The 13361-nt window shown below is 45.3% G+C and overlaps 1 long non-coding RNA gene across 1 annotated transcript; it reads left to right on the top strand.

The window, feature by feature from the left end:
- The first annotated feature begins 3237 nt into the window (after positions 1-3237).
- LOC140602107 (uncharacterized) lies at positions 3238-11586 on the top strand. The gene is made up of 3 exons (XR_012005107.1): positions 3238-3426; positions 8367-8730; positions 11382-11586. It is a non-coding gene; the product is annotated as an uncharacterized lncRNA (long non-coding RNA).
- The last annotated feature ends 1775 nt before the right edge of the window (positions 11587-13361 follow it).

A 13361-nucleotide genomic window follows, 5' to 3' on the forward strand; every position in this document is an offset into this window, starting at 1 on the left:
CCCAGGGTTGGACTTCTGACCTACAGGACTCTGAGCTACCACATTTGTATCCCTTTAAGCCACTAAGGGTGTGGTCGTTTGGTACAGGAGCCACAGGAAACGAACACCTGGCCTAGACTGCCCTGAACTGACTTAGTAGCAGTAAGGATGTTATTGAGGGGCCTGGGGTTGGGCGTCTGCCTTTGGCTCAGGTCATGATCCTGGGGTCTTGGGATGGAGTCCTGCATCGGGCCCCCTGCTTAGCAGGGAACCTGCTTCCTCCTCCCCCTTGGCCTGCTGCTCCTCCTGCTTGTGCTCTCTCTCTCTCTCTCTCTGTCTGTCTCTATGTCACATGAATAAAGTCTTTAAAAAATATATAAGGATGTTAACGACTCTGCCAGTGTAGACTCAGAAGTGAGGGGCACGGAGGAGAAAGCATAAGCCACCCCCGAGGCCGCCCGTGCCGTGGGCACAGCCTGGGTGTGAGGATGGATGTTACAGGTGCTGCCGGGAGAGCTAAGAAGGAAACAAAGAACGCAGTGTCAGAAACTCGGTCCAGGGGATCCCTGGATGGCTCAGCGGTTTAGCGCCTGCCTTTGGCCCAGGGCACCATCCTGGAGTCCCTGGATCGAGTCCCATGTCGGGCTCCTGGCGTGGGGCCTGCTTCTCCCTCTGCCTGTGTCTCTGCCTCTCTCTCTCTTTCTCTCTCTCTCTGTCTATCATGAACAAATAAATAAATAAATCTTAAAAAAACAACAACAACAACAACAACTCGGTCCACAGTCTCAAGAGGCCTCGAATCGCATGTCCTGCAGGCGTGTGGAAAGCAGAACTTATAAACAATGAATTACGGTATGTCACCGAGATTTCCAAGCAAAGCGTTGAAGGATGTGGCCTGGCTCCTTCCTGCCACTTGCCTTAAAGACAGGGGACACAGATCCACTGAGAAGAAACAGTCAAACCAACTCGAACCAGGGCTTGATGATGCGGAGCAATTCTCAGCCGACCTGGATTGCAACTGATATCAAAACGAAAAGATTCAGTATCAGGAAAAGTGTGCTTTTTGGGGATCCCTGAGTGGCTCAGGGGTTGGGCGCCTGCCTTCGGCCCAGGGTGTGATCCTGGAGACCGGGGATCCAGTCCCACCTCCGGCTCCCTGCAGGGAGCCTGCTTCTCCCTCTGCCTGTGTCTCTGCCTCTCTCTCTTTCTGTCTTTCATGAATAAATAAATAATATCTTTTTAAAAATAATTAAAATAAAATAAAATCTTTTAAAAAGAAGAAAAGGAAAAGTGTACTTTTAGAGAAAAAGCTGAGGGTGTGACCAGACAACCTTTTGTGAACATCTCAGAAAGATCCAAAAGTCCAAGTATTTGGTCACCATGTAAAAGGCCTTTTTTTTTTAAAGATTTTATTTATTTATTCATGAGAGACACACAGAGAGAGGCAGAGACACAGGCAGAGGGAGAAGCAGGCTCCATACAGGGAGCCCGATGCGGGACTCGATCCCAGGACCCGGGATCACACCCTGAGCCCAAGGCGGTCGGATGCTCAACCGCTGAGCCACCCTGGTGCCTCGTAAAAGGCCTTTTGAAGAGACTTAGTGTGTGATTCATAGATCACATCGGCTGTCTCGACAGAAGCCAAAAATAGAAACTGAATTATCCAGGGAGCATCTATGAATGAGCCTCTAGCCTAAGGGAGCAAAAATCTGAGACCTACACGAGAGCCCCACAAGGTTCTTGAGACTTTCACACCAGGAGACACAGTGGAACCCAGATGGAGAGGGACAAAGTCTGAAATGAAAGAAGGCTGCGGGGCTCCCAAAACTCTGCAGGCAGGAAAGAGGCTGATAAAATGGCCCTACTGAAAGCAGGTGTTGTCTTTCACGAGAAAGAAAAGAATGACTCACAGGGCTGAGCCTTGAGCCAGAGTATTATCCTTACGCCTTGATGCTTAATGGAATTTGTAATTTCATTTTGAAATTACATGGGACCCACGACTCCTTTATTTCTTCCATTTTTTTCCCTCTTTTTCCACAGGAATGTCTGTAACTGTGACCATATGTCAATCCCGACCTTCTACTCTGGGAGCAAAGAACTTGTTTTCTGGTTCCATGGGTCCACAGAGGGAAAGCAGCTCCACCCCAACATAGATTACACCGAGTCTCATCTGATACCTAATAGAGATGATAGGGATGATGAGACACAGGAATGTGAGCTGATGAGACTGAGATTTTGGACTTTGAGTTGATACTTTAATGGGCTGAGACTTTAATAATAATAATAATAATAATAATAATAATAATAATAATGGGCTGAGACTTGAGGCACTTTGGAGAACTATCCCGAATGAGGTAAGTATATTTTGCATGTAGGGAGACATAAATATAAATATTTGGAGGTCAGAGAGAAGACTGTGGCAGGCACAATAGGAGCCCCCCAAAGACGTCCACACTGTAGCCCCCAAAACCTGTGAATTTATTTGTTAGATTACAAGGCAAGAGGGTCTTGGTAGATATAATTAAGTTAAGGATCTTGCAATGGAGAGATTATCCTGGATTATCTGAGTGGATCCAATGAAAACATAAGGGTCCTTCAAAGTGGAAGAAGAAAACAGAAGAGAGCAGTAGAGGGACATCTGACCAAGGAAGAATGGTCAGAGAGGTATAAGTCTTCTTTCTGCCTTCGAAGATGAAAGAAGGGAGTCATAAATCAAGGAATGAGGGAAGCTTCTAAAAGGTAAAGATGTGGGATCTCTGGGTGGCTTGGTGGTTTAGGATCTGCCTTCCACCCAGGGCGTGATCCTGGAGACCCAGGATCGAGTCCCACGTCCGGCTCCCTGCATGGAGCCTGCTTCTCCCTCTGTCTGTGTCTCTGCCTCTGTGTGTGTGTGTCTCATGAATGTATAAATAAAATCTTTTATAAATAAATAAATAAATAAATAAATAAATAATAAAGATGTTAGGAAATGGGCCCTCCCCTAGAGCCTCCAGAAAGGAACACAAGAAGCAAAGGGTAAAACTGAAGCCAAGAGTCAAATTCAGAGGCGGTTGTAATAATCCAAGCAAAAGAGGATGGTGTCGGGGATGAGGCGGTTGGGGGGGGGTGGGGGGGATGGGGTGGAGGATGGGGACAGGTGGAAGGATTAGATAAACATATTTGAGTACCGGGACTGGAGCGTGGTGATAAAACCAGGGGAGGAACCGGGGCAGAGTCAAGGCCGACACCCATATTTTTGGCGGGAGCAACGGGGCAGAGGCCTACACCGCTGGCTGTGGGCTTGGGAGCCAGCAGATAATTTCATTTTGAACATACCGCCAGCGGGTGGAACATCCGAGAGGCAGCTGCGCAGGCCGGGCTGCGGAAAACAAGGTGGGAAGCGCACAGGTGATAGCTGAAGCCAGAGGAGGGGGCAGGTGTCCCAGGAAGCACATGGGGAGGAAGAAGGTGAGCAAGGGCGTGCAGCACAAGGAAACCCCCACGGGCTGCAGAAGGAACAGCCAGAGAGGTGGGAGGAAAACCCGAGCACATAGCTCGTGGAAGCCAGGGCCACAGTCCGGCAACGCGGCAGGGCACCGGGAAAGCCCAGTGGTTGGCACCTGCGGCCCCAGCAGAGTGGCCAGATCCGAGGGAGCAGACCTGCTTGGGGCCGCAGCTCAGCCTAGAATGGGCAGCAGGTTCCCTTCTGGGGAGGGACTCGCAGGGAAGGGGCATCAGGTCACCTACCCTGTGCTCTGAACACCAGCCCTGGTCCCCGCCTTTGCTTACAAAGTTCCCTCTGCCTAAAGTAAAGGTCCAAAGCTTGCTTGGCACCGTCCTGGGCATCAAGAGGCATCGGTGTTCTCCCAAATGGGGAAACTGAGGCTCCGGGGACTGAAGTGCCTTGCGCAGGGTCACACAACTAGCATGCAGTCCATACAGGAGCCGAGTCTAGCTGAATGCAGACTCTAAGCTCTACTTGCCCCAAAGCCACGATCTCTCTCTCCCTCGTTGAGTTCCCACTGTGTTTTACCTTCTCTCCCCGTTTCATCTCCGCAAGGATGTTTCTCCTGGAGAAAGTACTCAAGTACTCCACTTGGCCCCGTTGCCGGCCGTGTTGCTGCAGCAGAGACCCGCTAGGTGGCGCCAAAGTACCAGACGGCCTGACAGCCAGCGGGGTGGGGGTGGGGGGGTGATGGGGGGGGCAACCCAGGGGCCCGGCCTTCTCTTCTCCCCTCCATGCCCAGTCCCCCACCCCATCAGAGCCGGGGAGAGAAAAGCAGGAGATTCGAAGGTTAGAGATTAGAGTGTACACTGGAGTGGCCTGGGCCTCAAGTCAAATAGAAGATTTTAAGAATTCTCTAAGAAGAGCTGGGACCTGCAAAAAAAAAAGCTTGTGGCAAGGGCTGGGTGTCAGCCCCACTCCCCTGTCTGTCATCCGGTTTTTTTTTTTTTTTTAAAGGTTTATTTATTTATTTATTTATTTATTTATTTATTTATTCATAGAGACGGGGGTGGGGTGGGGATAGGGACACAAGCAAAGCAGGCTACATGCAGGGAGCCCTGATGTGGGACTTGATCCCAGGACCCCAGGATTCTGCCCTGTGCTGCAAGTGGCACTAACTGCTGAGCCACCTGGGCTGCCCCTCTGTCATCTGTGTTTGCACAGAGCCCAACCTGCACAGCCCTATGCTGTGATCTTCCCAGGAAAAGGCAGGAAATGCCCATTATTGGTACCTACCATGAAACGGTGGAAATACAGCTGGGTGCCCTTGGCGAAAACCACTTACTCCTCAAAGCCTCCGTCTTCACATAAAATGGGGATTAATCACAGGACCTACTTCACTGAATGGTTGTGAGGCCTTAACCACAAAGTGCACAGAACGAACTAGTACTATGTATGTCATAGAGCAGGTGCTCAAAAAGTATGATTAGAAATATACAATAATTATAATAATACAAATATGTAAATGATAAATTGTATTATTAATAATTAGTAGTTCCTGTGGGCACCTGGCTGGCTCAGTCCGTGAAGCATGCAACTCTTGATCTCAGGGTTGTAAGTTCCAGCCCCAAACTGGTGTAGAGTTTACTCTTAAAAAAATAAAATAAAATCTTTGCAGTAATTAGCAGTTCCTAGCTACCTTTTTTTATAATTATGTCAATTATTTAATTATTTCCTCACCCTATAGGCATGATACATAGTAGGTCCTCGGGAAATATTAGTAGGAGGGAACATTAAAAAAATAAATTTCATACACCCCCCTCCTCTTGTCAGCCCTTGCCCAATAAACTTAGGAGAGTCCCCCTTCACCACGCTGAAAAAAATAAAAAATAAAAATAAAAATAAATTTCAGTCACATTCTCTGGGCTGTTCCAACTTGTAGAGTCTGGAAAGACTTTTTAGAGGTGGAATCTTTAAGGACCACCTAAAGATAATCACACCCTCTTTGGTATACAGAGCAGTGCCTGAGGACAGGAAATGCTCAGTAAATGCTTTAAAGATTTTATTTTTATTTATTCATGAGAGACTCAGGGAAAGAAGCAGAGACACTGGCAGAGGGAGAAGCAGGCTCCCTGGGGGGAACCCCATGCGGGACTCGATCCCAGAACCCCTGGGTCATAACCTGAGCCAAAGGCAGACACGCAACCACTGAGCCACCCAGGTGCTCCTGAGTAAATGCTTTAGAAAGAAGAGAGGGAATGAGGAAGGAAAGAAAGAAGGAAATGAGGGAGGAAGAGAGAAAACAAGTAGAGGAAGGAAAGAAATGAAAGAAAAGCTCAAGGAGGTTTTAAGAATCTCTGAGAAGGGGCTACAAACAGGATCCCTAGCAAAAATGCTTAGTAGAGTTGATATCAATATATGCTTGGTCCCAGGGCACCTGGGTGGCTCAGTCGGTTAAGCGTCTGCCTTTGGCTCAGGTCAAGATCCAGGGTCCTGGGATCAAGCCCCGCATCAGCTCCCTGCTCAGCAGGCACTCCGCTTCTCCCTCTCCCTCTGCTCATGCTCTCCCTCTCAAATAAATAAATAAAGTACAAAATAAAGAAAACTATACACCAATTGCCTCATGACTACAGATACAAAATCCCTAACAAAATATTTGCAAATAAAATTCACCAATATATTAAGAAATTATACATGATGATTGAGTGGGATTTATACCGGCGATACAAGGGTGGGTCGATATTTAAAAATCAAACCAAAAAAAATCAATCAATGTAATCCACCATATTAACAGACTGAAGAAGAAAAATCACATGGTTATATCAATTGATGCAAAAGAAGCATTGGACAAAACTCAACGCCCATTCATGATTTAAAAAACAACAACAAAACAAGAAAACCTCTCTGCAAACTAGGAATAGAGAACTTCCTCAACTTGATAAAAACTATCTACAAAACCAAGTACAGCTAACATTATACTTAGTAATGAAAAACTAAATGCTTTCTTCCTTTATCCTTCAGGGTTTAACCAGAAGGAAAGAATCAGGGGCACCTGGGTGGCTCAGTTAGTTAAGCCTCTGCCTTTGGTTCAGGTCATGACCCCAGGGTCCTGGGATCAAGTCCCTCATCAGACTCCCTACTCAGTGGGGAGTCTGCTTCTCCCTCTGCCTGCTGCTCCCCCTGCTTGTGCTCTCTCTCTCTCCTTGTCAAATAAATAAAATCTTAAAAAAATAAAAGAGAAAAAGAATCAGTAGGAGATATATATTAAGAGATTTATTGCAAGGAACTGGTTTACACAATCATGGGGGCTGGGAAGGCAAGTCCCAAATCCACAAGGCAGGTCACCAGGAAAAGCAGGCTGGAATTCTCAGGAAGGAGCTGAAGCTGCTATGCACAGGCAAAATTTCTTCTTCAGGGAACCCTCAGTTCTACTTTTCAAATGATTACAGCCGGCCTATCCAGAGTACCTAGGATAAGCTCCTTCACTTAAAACCAACTTAATGGGAAAAAAAAAAAAAAAAAAAACAATGGGGCACCTGGGGGTTCAGTCTGTTAAGCATCCAGCTCTTGATTTCGGTGCAGGTCGTGATCTCAGGGTGGTGAGATCCAGTCCCACGTCGGCTTCACCCTCAGTGTGGAGTCTGCTTGGGATTCTTTCCCTCTCCCTCTCCCTCTCCCTCTGCCCCTCCCACCTACCCCACTCTCTCTTAAAAAAAAAAAAAAACTTATAATGGGCTTTAATCACATCTATAAAATATTTTCACAGGGGCGCCTGGCTGGCTCAGTCAGTCAAGCCCATGACTCTTGATCTTGGAGTTCTAAGTTCTAGACCCATGTTGGGCATGGATATTACTTACAGATAAAATCTTTTCAAAAAGTTCTTTCACAGCAACAGTTAGTTTAGTGTTTCAATTAACAGAGAACTATAGCCCAACCAAGTTGACACAAAACTGACCATCATGCCTCCTAAGATGAGGAACAAAGAGAGTTATGTCCCCTTCCACCACTCCTACCGGACACAGTGCTGCAAGGTCCAGCCAGTGCAATAAAAACTAAGAAATATAAATGCAAGACATATGCCTAGGAAAGGAAAAAATAGAACTGTCTCTATTTGCAGATGGTTGTTTGTATAGAAAAAAATGTTGACATCTACCCCAAAACAAAACCTGCTAGAAATGAATTCAACAAGCTATCAGGATACAAATGTACAAAAATCAATTGTATTTATATCTACTAGCAGCAAACACATGGATGAGAGATTTAAAACACAATACCATTCACAGTTATTTAGAAATTACATATTTAGAATATATAACTGACCAAACTGTACAAAACTACTACCCAAATCCATAGTACATATTTGCTGGAAATCATGATGTGCTGGGATGGTGCTGCCGACTTCCTGATTTTGTCATGGCTCTATAGTTATGTAAAAGGCTGTGATTGGGATAAATTGGGTACAGGAAACATGGGACCTTTTTGTACTATTTTTGAGGTTCCCTATGAATTTATAATTATTTCAAAATAAAAAAGATTTTAAAATCTTTTTTAAAAACTCATAATTTTTTTGGATCAGGGATTAAGGCTTAGATGGGCAATTCTTCTGTTCCTTATAGTGTTTGTTCAGCCCCTCAGTGGTAGTTAGCAGGTGATCAATCTGGTCTGGAAGGTTAAAAATGCCTGGTGGTTTGGTGTGGACAGCTTGGAAGGCCGGGCTCGGCTGGGCCTCTCTCTCCATGGAGTCTCCCCAGCAAGATGGTTAGACTTCTTATATGGCGGCTCAGGGATTGATTGATTTTAATATTTCAGAGATGAAGTACTTCTAAGTGAGACCAAAGCCCCAGAGGTGGCTTTGAGGACATGGCCAAAGTGGAGTTGAGATCATTACTAGAAATGAGGTAGTTAGGGGCGCCTGGGTAGCTCAGTCCGGTGAGTGTCTGACTGACTCCTGGTTTTGTTTCAGGTTATGATCTCAGGGTTATGAGATCTCAGAACCCTGAGATCCACTGGATGTGGAGCCTGCATGGGATTCTTTCTCTCTCCCTTTCCCTCTGCCACTCTCTCCGTCTCTAGAAGGAGAAGGAGAAGAAGAAGAAGGAGAAGGAGAAGAAGAAGAAGGAGGAGGAGGAGGAGGAGGGGGGTGAGGAGGAGGAGGAGGGGGAGGAGGAGGGAGACTGAGAAGAGGAGAAGGAGGAAGAAGAAGAAATGAGGTGGTTAGGGCACTGGAATCCGAGGTGCTAAGGAGTCATTCAAGAAGATGATGAAGAACCCCAGGTGCCAGGACTCCGAGAGAAGGGCAAGATGTGACCCAGGGGCCCAAATCATTGGTGAGTAAGGAAAAGTGACCCAGGGCAGAGGAGAGGTGATAGGCCCCATGGGCACATGAGGGAGCAGGGGCTTCTACAACACTTAAGAAACACTTAAACAAATCATGTGGACACTGAGCCCACATCCTGACCGTGAGGGATGGGAGGCCTCCATCTGCGACGTGGCCGGGAAGCAGCTTGTCAGGGAGGATCACGTGGAGGTCCAGGCTTGGAGGTGGTCGACACGGTCTGAGAAACTGAGAACAGTCAGAAAGTTTGGTGATCATTGAACCAGTGTTCCAGAAGTCCCAGTGGAAAGGTTGGGATAGGAGATTGGCTGAAAACTTGATGCAGGTTTGGGGGAGGGGAAACAGCAGCAAGGAGGAAAATACTTTGTAAAATGGCTGGGAACCCCCCCACACTCCCCTTGCTGGACAAGGTAACTTTTAGGTCTTTGTTGTTCTGATGTCTATGGTCCCAGACATTCTCCAGTATACACACTCAGTCTCAGTGTACACACTTACACTGACTTGTCTGAAATTGCTAACTGAGCTTGACCCCATAGGTCTTGTGCTTTGGTTATGTCATGGGGTGCATGAACCTTTCCTGTCAGGAGCTTTGAAAGATGATGAATGAGAGAGGAGGAATCGGAGGGTTCCATGAGGGGAATGCCACCAAACTAATGACCTGAGTAATCAAATGGCAATAAATATATTCCTATCAATAATTACTACGAATGTAAACGGACTAAACACTCCAATTAAAAGACATAGGGTGACAGAGTGGATTAAAAAACAAGACTCATTCAATCAACAACAGCAACAACACTAACCAGGTGTGTTTGGTCAGGTGTAAGAGGATTTAGGCATTTACTCCAAACTAAGTTCTGAGACCCTGCCCCTGAGAGAGAAGGGACGTGGTTAGGGAAGGTCCTGAGGAAAACCTCGGCCTGTGGATCCAGCTGGGGCTTGATTCGCTGATCAGTCACTTGCTCACCCAAAAATCTATAGTTTGGGAGCACAGATGATGAGTCACACTCAGTCTCTGCTCAAACATAAAGTATCTCTATGATGAAAACTTAAAAATTTGGGGCGCCTGAGTGGCTCATCTGGTTAAGCATCTGAGCCTTCAGCTCAGGTCATGATACCAGGTCCTGCTCAGCGGGTAGCCTGCTTCTCCCTCTCCCTCCACTGCTCCCCTGGCTGGTATGTCTCTCTCTGCCAATAAATAAATAAAATATTTTTTAAAAAACAACTTAAAAATTAAAAAAAAAAAACTTAAAATTTTATTGAAAAACGGAAACGAAATTCTGAGTTCATTCAGATGAAAAGGAAATAGAAGGGGGACACCTGCATGGCTAAGTGGTCGAGCGGCTGCCTTTGGGTCAGGGCATGAACCCCAGGGTTCTAGGATCGAGTCCCACATCAGGTTTCCTGTAGGGGGCCTGCTTCCCCCTCTGCCTAAGTCTCTGGCTCTCTCTGTGTGTCTCAGGAATAAATAAAGAAAATCTTTTTTAAAAAGGGGTTTGGGAATAGAAGGGACATTTCTCCTCCTCCTATTTCTTGCTGGAGCCCATAGTGAGGATGCATCCAGGCTGTGTTCACTCTTCAGGAGAGATGAGGCTGATTGCGGGTGGCGGGAAGTGTCAAGGCTCCCTTCTGGTCCACGACCTGGGATTCTTGGGCCACCATTTTCAGGCTTGTTCTTGCCAAGTGAATTACTGCATTAAGTGGAAAGACAAAAGGAAACATTTGAGCTTCTTTCCCCTTCCCCCACTCCACATCATTGAGATGATCTTAAGCTTTTCTTCTAACTTCATTTTTATTATTTTTTAAAGATTTTATTTTTTCAAGTAATCTCTTCACCCAACGTGGGGCTCGAACCCACAACCTTGAGATCAAGAGTCACATACTCCACCAATCGAGGCAGTCAGGCGCCCCTAGATTTTCTTAACTTTGGATCATCTTTACTTTCTTGCTGTGAAATCAACTCGGTCATGATGCACCTTTCGAAAAATTGCTATATTCAACCTGCTAATACTTTCAATAGGATTTTTCCGTCTGTGTTCATAAGACAAATTGGCTCTAATATCCTTTCTTGTACCACCCATCACTGGTTTGAAAACCAAAGTTATATTAGCCCGTAAAATGAGTTTGCGTGTTCTTTGTTTTTCTACTCTTGAAAAGCTTGGAGATTCAAATTAGATATTCCATTAAATGTTTGCTAGAGTCTGCTTATTGATTTGTAAGACCTCTTTGTGTGTTATCCAGATTAATTCTTTGGTAATGTGTAGTATAAATATTTTCTTCCTGTCTCTTAATTTTCTCCATACATTTTTATTATAAAGACATTTAAGGGTTATGAAGTCAAACTTAAGCATCCTTTCATGGTTTTGAGTATTGCTCAGGAAAGTTTTCCCTACCACAAAGTTATTTTTATTGATTTTACTACAAAATTATTTTTAAAAGAAACAGTTTCCTTTAGGTCTTAATAGTTTGTTATTATTATATTTAGGTCCCAAAAAATAATTCATCCAGGGATATATTTTTGTACACTTATATAGAAATTTAATGAGTTTTTTTCTGAATATGTATCCAACTTTCTCAGCATGTATTGACCAGGCTGCTCTTTCCTCAATGACATTTGTTTTTATTTTTATTTTTTTAATGTAGACTCCATACCCAGCACGGAGCCCAAAATGGAACTTGAACTCACAACCCTGAGATCAAGACCTGTCACTGAAATCAAGAGTCAGAAGCTTAACCAGCTGAGCTAACCAGGTGCCCCTCCTTGAGGACTTTAAATTTAACCTTTATCATAAACTAAACATGTAGACCTTTCTCATAAATTAGACATAATAATTGTGTGTGTGTACAAGTGTGCGTCTTGTCTTTCTCTTTTTAAAAAAAATCTATTCTTGGGCTGATAAAACATTATTTGAATAACTCCCTTATAATATGCTTTTTTTTTTTAATATGCTTTGATCTGTGATGGGGAAAGACCTTTCTCATTTGCTTTTTCAAATTTTCTTGACTATCGTCATGTCATTTCTCTCCTAGAATATCTTTAGAATCAGGGTGTCAACCTTCATGAAATCTGCATTCCGATTCTGGCTGGGGTTGCATGGAATTTATAGATTAACTTTTTTAAGATTTTATTTTTAAGTAATCTCTACACCCAACATAGGGCTTGAACTCACAACCCTGAGATCGAGAGTCGCATGCCCCACAGACTGAGCCCACCAGGCGCCCCTGGATTAATTTGCCATATTTGCAACAATGAATCTTCCTATCCAGGAATGTGGATAGACTCCCCATTTATTGGGTCTCCTTGTCCCTTAGGAGCTGTATGTGACTGGCCCAAACCTGTAGTCCATGATTTGTGGGTCCGAAGCCTTCCTTATGATTTCTCCCGATCAGCTCCAGCTTTGAGTTTTGGTTCCCACTGACTTGGTTCAGGTTATAAGCCCAGGTGTGGTAGGTCATATTTTCTGAAGATGACTGCACCCATGAATGCCCCACCACACCCCTCACGATCACTCCATGCTCCTCCTGAAATGTTGTCCCATTGATACTAAGTTCATCAGGAGTTGGGATCTTTGTTCTCTCCCCTTGAAACTGGGCAAGGCTTTGGAATTGCCTGGACCAAATGTGGTGACATTGATGCTGTGTGACTTAAGTCCTCAGAGGCAAGTCAGCTTTGTTCTGGGTGTTTTCTCTCTCTCTCTGTGAGCTGCCACCTTTGAAGGTCAGCCACCTTGAAGTGCTGGAGAGACCCTATGGAAGGCCCACAAATAAAGGACAGAGCTTCCCAAGGAATTCCAGCTGTTCCAGCCCCAGCTATTGGGGGGTTCCTGGCACAGACACCAGACACGTGAATGAAGAAGCCTTCTAGATGAGCCAAGCCCATCTGACTGCAACCTCGTAACAGACTCCGAGTCAGAACCAAGCACCGGACCCACTCCTGAATTCCTGATCCAAGAAATTGCTGCTTTGAGCCACTAAGTGTTTAGGTGCTTTTCCTACGCACGATAGACAGTGAATACACCAACGTGTGCTATCCAGATGGGAGGCGCATCCCCTTTCCATGATTTCCACGCACACAAAAGAAAACTTACTCACACGAGTCCCTGGTGTGTCTAGCCCACAAAGAGATGAAGAAATGAACAATATAAAAACCAATAAGGCCGCCCTGTTTCTGAGAAGTCCCTTACACATACCCCATATTACCCTCCCACCGGGGCAATGCCCACCATCTCTCCCTCACTCCCTCCTCCTGTCAGCTTACTTCCTATAAACTCCAAATTCCTCCTCGGTCCATTAGGCAGAGCAATCAAATTCTCCCAAATTCAGCTCCAGGAACACCTCTCAAAGCCCAGGGCCCTTTGCTCACAATGCCACGCGGGGTTGGACTTTCCCAGGCTCCAGAGGGGTTTCTCCTGGACTATTTTAGCTGACCTTGTGGATTTTCTCCCCCATGCTGGGCACAGGACTGGTAAACAAAGTATATTCTCCATAAATCATAATGAAAGCTGAAATTTATGAAGCCCCTACTACTTCATATGAAGTACTTAGCATCATCTCATTCAATCTTCACAAAAATTCTATAAGATAGGATTATTATTATCCCCTTTTACAGAGGAGGACACTATA

This window comes from Canis lupus, chromosome 13 (assembly GCF_048164855.1).
Source record: "Canis lupus baileyi chromosome 13, mCanLup2.hap1, whole genome shotgun sequence".
In the NCBI taxonomy this organism is placed as follows: domain Eukaryota; kingdom Metazoa; phylum Chordata; class Mammalia; order Carnivora; family Canidae; genus Canis; species Canis lupus.